General features: G+C 49.5%; 1 long non-coding RNA gene across 1 annotated transcript in view; it reads right to left on the reverse strand.

Annotated features, from left to right (window-relative positions):
- LOC110260790 overlaps positions 1–8,669 on the reverse strand; it is a 185,241-nt gene that overhangs the window by 66,169 nt on the left and 110,403 nt on the right. The window lies entirely within an intron of this gene.

Genomic DNA, 8,669 nt, shown 5'->3' on the forward strand with positions numbered 1-8,669 from the left:
ACCTGTGACCCATGTGGGGCGGGGCGTCCAGACTAAAGGGCAGCAGCTGCTGGGAGCAGCTCTTTTCAACATAATGTTAAAAGCATAAAACGGCAAATCTCATCCCGTAAGCACATGTGAATCCTCTGCTTGCCTCAGGTTCGCTAAATCCTACTGGCTGAAAGGCAAGGAGCAGGAAAGGATACTCCCACAATCCTATCAGCCAAAGCCAGTCACATAACAGAACCCAACATCAATTAGAAAAATAATCTATTGAAGTAAACTGTTGCACAAACCTCCCACTCCTAGTAGAAAGATTTTGAGATGCACTCCTCTAAAGCAAGCTAACTCTGACCCACCACTGGTTTTTTGGCTTGTTTGTTTTCTGTTTTGCTTTATATGGCCACACCCACGGCACACAGAAGTTCCCAGGCTAGGGGTCTAATGAGAGCTGCAGCTGCCGGCCAACGCCACAGCCACAGCAATGCAGGACCTGAGCTGCATCTGTGACCTACAGCACGGCTCACCCGCAGTGCCAGATCCTTAATCCACTGAGCAAGGCCAGGATCAAACCTGCATCCTCATGGACACTAGTTGGGTTTGTGACTGCTAAGCCACAACAGGAACTCCCACCACCTGCTGTTTTAAATCAAGTTTTAATTGGAACCCAGTCTGTCCCATGCATTTACATATGGCAGCTTTTGTGAAACAATGGCAGAGCTGAGCAGCTGTGACAGGGGCCATGTGACCTAAAGAGTCTAAAGTATTTACTCGTTGTCCCTTTAGCCCCAAGTTTGCAGATCTCTGTTCTTAAGAATGAAAAATTTAGGAACTGATGAGAATTCAGCAGCAAATCAAATCACAGAGTCAGTGCACTTCTCCTCTGCGCTGGACACTGGTGAGTGCTATTCAGTGACTATGCCATTTGACTTGACGCCTGATTCTCGTCACTGCAAGAAGTGAGTGCGTTCTTGGTTTGGTTGGCGACAACCCCTGGGTGCTAGGAGAGAGCCCCATTCTGCTCTGGCGCGCGGGTCTGTAAGAGCCTGGCGTTGGCATTTATGCACTGACTTTCCTGTTCCTGTCCTGTAAGAATTCAATTTTGTGACTTTGGTTAAAAGACGCATTACCTTTGGGGTAATGATCCCTGGCATCTTCCAGAAATTTCAGCCTAAAGAAAACGACGCAACCATCCAAATAAAATATTCTGGAACTTCGTCAGACCCCGAGCCCTCAGACTCTGAAATCTTAGGCAAAAACACACACGGCTCTGATGGAAGTGGAGCTGGGAAGGCTCGGGGGGCTGGGCTCAGGGCAAGCCCCCTGGGTGAGCCCCTCCGATCACACCACTGTCCCCTCAGAAGCCCAGGGGCAACTGGAAGGTGCCAGGGCTGCTTCGACTATTAGTAATTTAGAATCCTACTTCTTCCTTTAAGGTCTTAAAGCCATTTTTAACTATCTTATTGTGCTATTTACAGGGCAAATCTTAACAACTTGTTTTATGGGGAGGCTTTAGTGAAAGATTGGTTCCACTTAGACTTAGTTAACTAAACAACTTTAAAGGTGTTTAACTGAATTTATAAATTTAGTATGTTTCATTTGCTTTCCAATGACAGCTAATCCTTACAGCCCTTACGGTGTCCAGAAACTGTTCTAAACAATTTACATCATTAATTCGTTTAATTCTCACAGCAATTCTAGCCGATATATTCTTATCATCCTTGTTTCAAATGTGAGAAAACGGAGGTACAGAGAATAAGTTTCAAAAGGTCACGTGGCTCATAGTAACTGAACTATTTTGTGAATGTAAAGTTTGGCTCCAGAATCCACGTGATGACTTTCACCCCCGGTATGAATTAGCTAACTCTGAATTAACTAAAAACACAAACAAAAATATCCTGACTACTTCAGTCATTCTCATAAAACTAATAAAACTAAACTTGTAAATGTAGTGTGACAAGTTCGAAATTCTTTTCAATGTTCCGTAGTTGACTACACGCTGACTGTTCTAAGTCTTACGAAGATCGCTTAATACAGCCATTGTCCTCCAATCCACCAAATTCATTTCAACCTTACGCATACTTAACATATCGGATACACAGATTATTTGCAAACTTAATATTAAGAAGGCTTGATCCTTGGGTGAGATTTCCTTCATCATCTCTGTATTTAATTCCAAATCTTCCCTGGGTTGAAGTCATTTCCACTAAGGAAACGGCCATGCTCTCCCAGGCGGTCAGGACTGTGTCAAGTGGGAGAGGGAGCCAGGAGGCGATGCTGCCGGGATGTCTCAATAAGGACTGAAAATGAACCATTGAATTTGGCCAAGGAGGTCATGGTGACCTTGATGAGAGTAGGTTTTAGTTTGATGGGATAGGAGTGTAAACAAAGGCGTTTAGGGCAGAGGAGGAGGAGGCAACCCTCTCGCAGTTACGGTAGCAGGAAACCGGGGCAACAGCAGAAGGGAGATGTAAGCGCAAGACGATTTTTTAAAATGTGCAAGATATGGTCAATGAGTCTGATAGAAATAATCCAGTTGAGGGTATGGAAGGAGGGTGAATCTAGGTAGAAGAAGTAGCATGTGCTGGCAGAGGAGCGGAATTTAAAGCTGGACCACAGCAGGGAGCTCCCTGATGGCTCAGCGGCTTAAGGACCCAGTGTTGTCACCGCTACAGCACACGTTCAGCCTCTGACTTGGTAACTTCTGCTTGCCACAGGCATAGCCAAAAAAATGAAAAATAAGGATGGACCACAGTAACTGGAAGGAAAGAAGAGCAGAAGGACGCAGATGCTGGCAGATGTGATGGAATCGGTGGGAGTGTCTTCTGCCTGTGTTTCCTCAGGGAAATAGGAAGTAAAGCCACCGGTGCCACGTGATGAGGAAGGGGTCGTTGAAGGTTTGAGGAGAAGGAAGAAGTGAGATGGTTCCCTCTGGGGAGGCAGCAGAATCAAAGGACCAGGGAGATGGACTGGGATTGCCTGTTAGCGTGATATGCCAGGGGCATCAGAGAGGATGAGTGCCTCGGGACTGGAGGAGCCCCAGGCAGTGAGTGCCCACAGGGGAGAGGGTGGGGTTGAGGACCCAAGCCAGGCTGGCAGAGCTTCCTGTGGAGACAGCCCAGACCACTGGATCTGTGAGCGACATTATTGAGCCAGCGAGCCACTAGGATCAGAGTCCCCGTGCCTCCAAACTGAGTTAATAATTAATCGCTTTCTTACTAAGAGGATTCAGGTCAATGTCCTACCCCTTGGATAGAAAAATGCTTTAGGTGCTACTTTCCCCACCAAAATGGATGTCTGGTGCCTGCTCCCTTCCAAAACTTTTACCGATATTTCCTAAAAGTCAAAGCCACAAGAGGCTTCAACTGCTGTTACTGGCAACACTGCAATGCCCAGCACACCTGTAGCTACACGTGCTGTTAGCCTTTCAGAAGCAAGAAATAAATACATCTGGCTTCCTGAGACACTGGACAAGGGGGTGGCTTCTAGTGATGCATTTTTGGTTGGCTAATTATTATTAGTGGCAATATATTGCAATTTTAATATCTCCATAGAGCTAATTACAAATAGGCATGTTTCATTTGCTCATAAAAAGTGTTATTTTTTAAAGTCTGGGTTTTCTTCTGATGTCAAATCTTCCTCTGCACCGTCGCTTCTGGTGGGTCTTTTTCCCAGGTCAGTCATCCTCCCCAGCCTGAGCCGCAGATTCTCACTCAGCTGACTTCACTTGCCTCTCTCGGTCAGAGGTTCCCATCTAATCCAGGATTTCTCAGCCTCAGCACTACTGACATTTGGGGCTGGGTAATTCTTGGCTACCCAAAGATCTGTGGGGGCTGTTCTGTGCATCATAAGCGTTTAGCAACATTTCAGCCCCCTCCCACCAAATGCCAAAAACACCTTACCCCTCACCCCCTACACCCAGCCTATGACAACTCAAAATGTCTCCAGACATTGCCAGATGTCCCCTGCGGGCCGAAAGAGTCCACACTGGAAAACCATCAGTCTATCAGGACTGGGGAGAGTGGGCTCCCTGGTAACCCAAATTAGAGCCTTATGTGATAACCCTAACAGAATAATTAAGTCTCCAGTAGCAGGACAGGATGGGACAACCTCAGAGGTGAGAAATTAGACGCTCTCCCTTCTGTGCAGAATGTACAATTAGCTGGCTAAGCCTGCTTAAAAAGAAAAAAAAAGAACTTGTCACATTTCCAAAGGTCTCACCAATTGATGTGAAGATTCCCAAGAGATGGTAATGGGTTATCAACCACATGAAGGATACAATGCATAGAATTTTTGAGTTGAGAAAATGCAGGGAGAGAAAGAAAGAGGGGCGATGGGGAGGAAGAGAGCAAAGAAAGAAGGAAAAGACACAGAAGCAAAAATAGAAGTTCAAGTTTGCACCAAACTTTGTAGGAGTTCCGTTAAGTACCAAGTCGGACTCTATGACAGCCAAACGATGTCAAAACAGCCAACTCCCCATTATCCTAGGATAAAGTCCACACAGCCTAGGCTGGCAATCAAGCCCTAAACAATCTGGCCCCACTACAATGAAGGCTTCACTCTCTTCCTTCTTGTCTGCTCACATTTCTACAAAGACGGCTTGCTGCTTCCTACTGCTGGGCCTTTGTGCATGCACTTGGCCCATCCAGCCTCTCAAATAGTTAACCTTCAAGGCCCCATCAATCCCCACCTTATCCATGTGCCCACTCACTCTCGCACACCTCAGAGCGGGCTGGAACAAGAAAGATAGCTAACAGCTCCACGGCAGGGACCTCGGACCTGACACTGTCCTGAGCCATCTTTGCTTTGGATGCTGAAGAGGCTTTCTGACTTCCGGGGCTGCCCAGGGCACTACCCACCGCCCCATCCCCCACCCCCCTGAGCCCCTCGGCCAAACAGACGCATGCCTGCTGGGGCCAGTGCACACCTGCCATTGTGCTACTGGCCTTTGGTTCCCCTGGTCTTTCAGAGCAAAAGTGCAAAGACTAGACGGTCCAGCCAGGACAGAGATGGGTATAAAGACAGCCCTGATTCAGCCAAGGGGGACAGCTAGGGCAGGGGTGGGGTGATGGGAGCTGGACGCTAGTCACAGGGTGTGGGGAAAGCTTTGCCAGCCCGCGGTGACCTTCGGGGTTGGAGAGCGGAGGGAAGAGGAAGCACATTTTAGCTGCTCCTCGCTCAAAGGCTTCCTGAGGGCGGGGCGCCCTGTTCTTTGCTGCACGTCAAGCTTTCCTCTGGGCACACGGCTCTCACATACCCACACGTGGGCGAGGTTCGAAACTTGTAGCCCCCAAGACGCTGCTGGTGACGCTGTCCCCCAGTTCTTCTGGTCACTGAAATTGTGGCCTTAGCTTCTACGTTGAGGCACTGGCTTCACAATAACTTCATTTCCCAGACTTGGAACCAAGGTCTCCAGGGAGCTGCTGGCCCCAAACCCTGGCCTCTGTCTCTAGAGTATCTGGCTTCAATATCAGGATTCACTTTAAATCTGCAGTTGCTTTGTTGGAGTTTCCTCATGGCACAGCGGGTTAAGGATCTGATGTGGCCACTGCCGCGGCTCAGATCGCGGCTGTGGCAAGGGTTCAATTCCTGGCCCCAGAACAGGTGCAGGATGCAGGTCCTGGTCCACATGCAACAGGTGCAGCCAAAAATAAATCCATACATAAATAAAATAGCTCTGTGGAATACAGAACTTCTCCCCTCTGCTTCCTTTCCTCTCTCCTCATTTCCTGTTTCCCCTTCTCCCTGTGTCCTTAGCATCTGCTCACCTATTAGAGAACTACCTATTTTCAGGAACACTCTCAGGCCCAGCCCGTGGAACGAGCCCCACGGAGCGCTCTGGGCTGTCCACAGCCAGGTCACAGCTCTTTCCCTGAACCAAACATGACAACCCCTGGCCCGTTAGGGCAATTCTCATCCTCTTATGAAGAGGCCTTGTCTGTTTGGGGTGTTTGTGCCTTAGCCAATCCGGTCCAATTCTCCTGCTCAGAAAAAGTCAAGAGTGACAAACATTCGCCCTAAGATTGTGGACATGTAAGTCACTGGAAACCAGTGTCTCTGATGAAATCAATATTGTTTTAAGGGTCCAGTTTCTGACTGTTCATCCTCCCTGCCTCCTTTCCCCAGAGCTGGTCAGAGTGGAGCTGGAAAGCAGAGTCGAGTGGCTGAGAAAGGAGATTTCTGGATTCAGACAATCCTGCTCTTAACTCTCCGTGCCACCACTTGGGCTACTCAGTTTCCCCATCTGCAAAATGGGGACAATGAGAGCTATTCCGCAGGTTTGCTGGGGGATCAAATGAGACAACGGACGTGTGCAAAGAGGAGCGTGTGGCGCATCCAAATTCCCCTTAGGAAGGTAGAGCTGTGTTTGCTGAGAAAATACTTCGCTAGAAGTAAAAACCTGCGATCCCTCGGCCCGGAGGTGGGCGGGACGCTCCCAGCAAGACAAAGGGAGGATTTTGTTTGCAGCTCCAGGGAGGAAGTGGGGGGCCAGGGCAGGGCGGAAACCCTGAGCTCCAGAAGTGACCCCTCCCCATGACAACCGGCTCCCTCCACCGAAATCTTGAGTCAGGCTTCTTACCAGCTCATGGAATGCTTGAAGCAAGTCATGAGGAAAACAGGGAAGGAAGGGGCTGAGTCTTATCTCCAGGGAGCTGTGGGGGCGAGACGGAGAGCATTTCAGGAGGACAGAGGTGCAGGGAGAGGACACCTGAGGACGGAAGACTCAGGGACCACCAGAGGCCAGGAATCTCAGAGCCAGACTTCGTAGCAGTAGGGGCACCCACGAACAACCTGGTTGAGCAGGCAAGAAATTGTAGCTTAGTGTTAGCCTCCCTGGGTCTTTCCTTGCCGACCTGTAGGCTCAGTTTAGACAGTGCTTCCATTGGGAAGTCCACTCTGATTTCCCAAACATGGGTTAGAACCTTCAACTCTGAGTCCCTCCCACGTATTCTCATCATAGGAGTTTTCACCCTGAGTTAAAGTTGCTTATCTGGGTGTCCAGCTTCCTAAGACACCATACTTTCCATCTGGGGAAAGCTAAGCCTTTTACGCCACCATGTTCCCAGCTCTGGCACCACACCCTGCGTGTTGTAGTTGCCCAGCATGTGTTCAGTACTTGACGGTAGAGTAGGAAAAGCAGAGTCTTTGGTGTCTCGTAAAAACCATGTACAGATCCTGACTCTAATACTTTAAAAAGCTGTGCAACTCTGGGCAGGTTTCTTAACCCCTCTGAGCCTCACGCATCTCGGTGAATGGAGGATGAAGGTCAGGGTGCGTATGAAGATGGAATGGGAGGTTATGGAGAAAGCGGTGCCCAGCCATCCTTGGCACAGAGCAGATGTTGGCTCCTTGATTCAGTCTCTGATATTTGGCACGTGTTGCCCATCCTCATGTCCTCACCAACTCAAAGCCCTCAGCACCTTACGGCTTCGCACTGTTTCTCTTTATTAAGCTCTTCCTCTGTACCAGACAATGTTCCAAGCTAGGAGGGAGCAAACGACAGCCTGCAGACCACAGCAAGCCCAGCACCACATTTTTCAATGGTGCAGGGGAAAATTTTTTAAAGTAATATTTCATGACACATGAAAATTATTTGAGGAGTTCCCGTTGTGGCTCAGTGGTCACGAACCTGACTAGTCACCATGAGGACTCGTGTTCCATCCCCGGCCTCCCTCAGTGGGTTAAGGATCTGGCGTCGCTGTGAGCTGTGGTGTAGGTCACAGACACGGCTCGGATCTGGTGCTGCTGTGGCTGTGGTGTAGGCCGGCCGCTTCAGCTCTCATCAGACCCCTAGCCTGGGAACCTGTATATGCCACAGGTGTAGCCCTTTAAAAAAGAGAAAAAAAGAAAATGATTTGAAATTCAAATGTCAGTATCCCTGAGGAAGTTTGACGGGTGCCCAGCCACACTCTTTTTTCTATTGCCCGTGGCTGCTTTTGCATAACCGCAGCAGAGCTGAGTAGTTGAGACGGAGACGGTGTGGCCCACAAGGCTAAACATATTTACCATCCGGCCCTTTTGAGAAAAACTTGGCAAACCCACGTCCTAAGCAGTTCCCGCGTCCAGTGATCATGAAGCCCGCATGCCAGCGGGCACGTCATCAGTACTCAGCCCGCCCGCCTGCCCCGTAGAGCTAAGGGTAGGAGACAGGAGAGGTAAAGGGACAGGTCCAAGGCTGCGCAGCATGGAGAGCTGGGATCAAACTCCTATGGCCTCTGGAGCAGTGAGGTAACTGGGGACAGCTCTAGACAGCCTGCACCCCGTGCTAGGGAGTCTGGCCTGGAAGGTTCTGGGTCAGCGGAGTGATGGGACCCTGAAACCTTTGGCAGTCACTTTGGCCATGGAACCGGTGGAGACGGAGGGAGGGAGAAGCAGCACAGAGTAGGGACTGGAGCTCAGCTTCCTGGGTTTGACTGCAGCCAGCCACTTATCTGCACCACCTCGGGCAAGGGACTCAAGCTCCCTCTGCCTAATTTCCTCTGCTCTACAAGAGGGGGAGTCATAGAATCTAGACTCTCCCTTACGGAGTTGTTGTGAGGACTGGAACGGAAACTGTCTTGCTAATCTGCCTTTGAGGCACAGAGCGGCCCCTCGGTATTAGCTGTGGTTCTGTCTATGATTCATCCTGACAAGCTGCTGCGCCTGCTCTGTTCCAGGTGCCCTTCCAGGCAATCAGGATATAAAGAGGA

The sequence above is a fragment of the Sus scrofa genome, chromosome 5 (genome assembly GCF_000003025.6).
Source record: "Sus scrofa isolate TJ Tabasco breed Duroc chromosome 5, Sscrofa11.1, whole genome shotgun sequence".
Classification (NCBI taxonomy): domain Eukaryota; kingdom Metazoa; phylum Chordata; class Mammalia; order Artiodactyla; family Suidae; genus Sus; species Sus scrofa.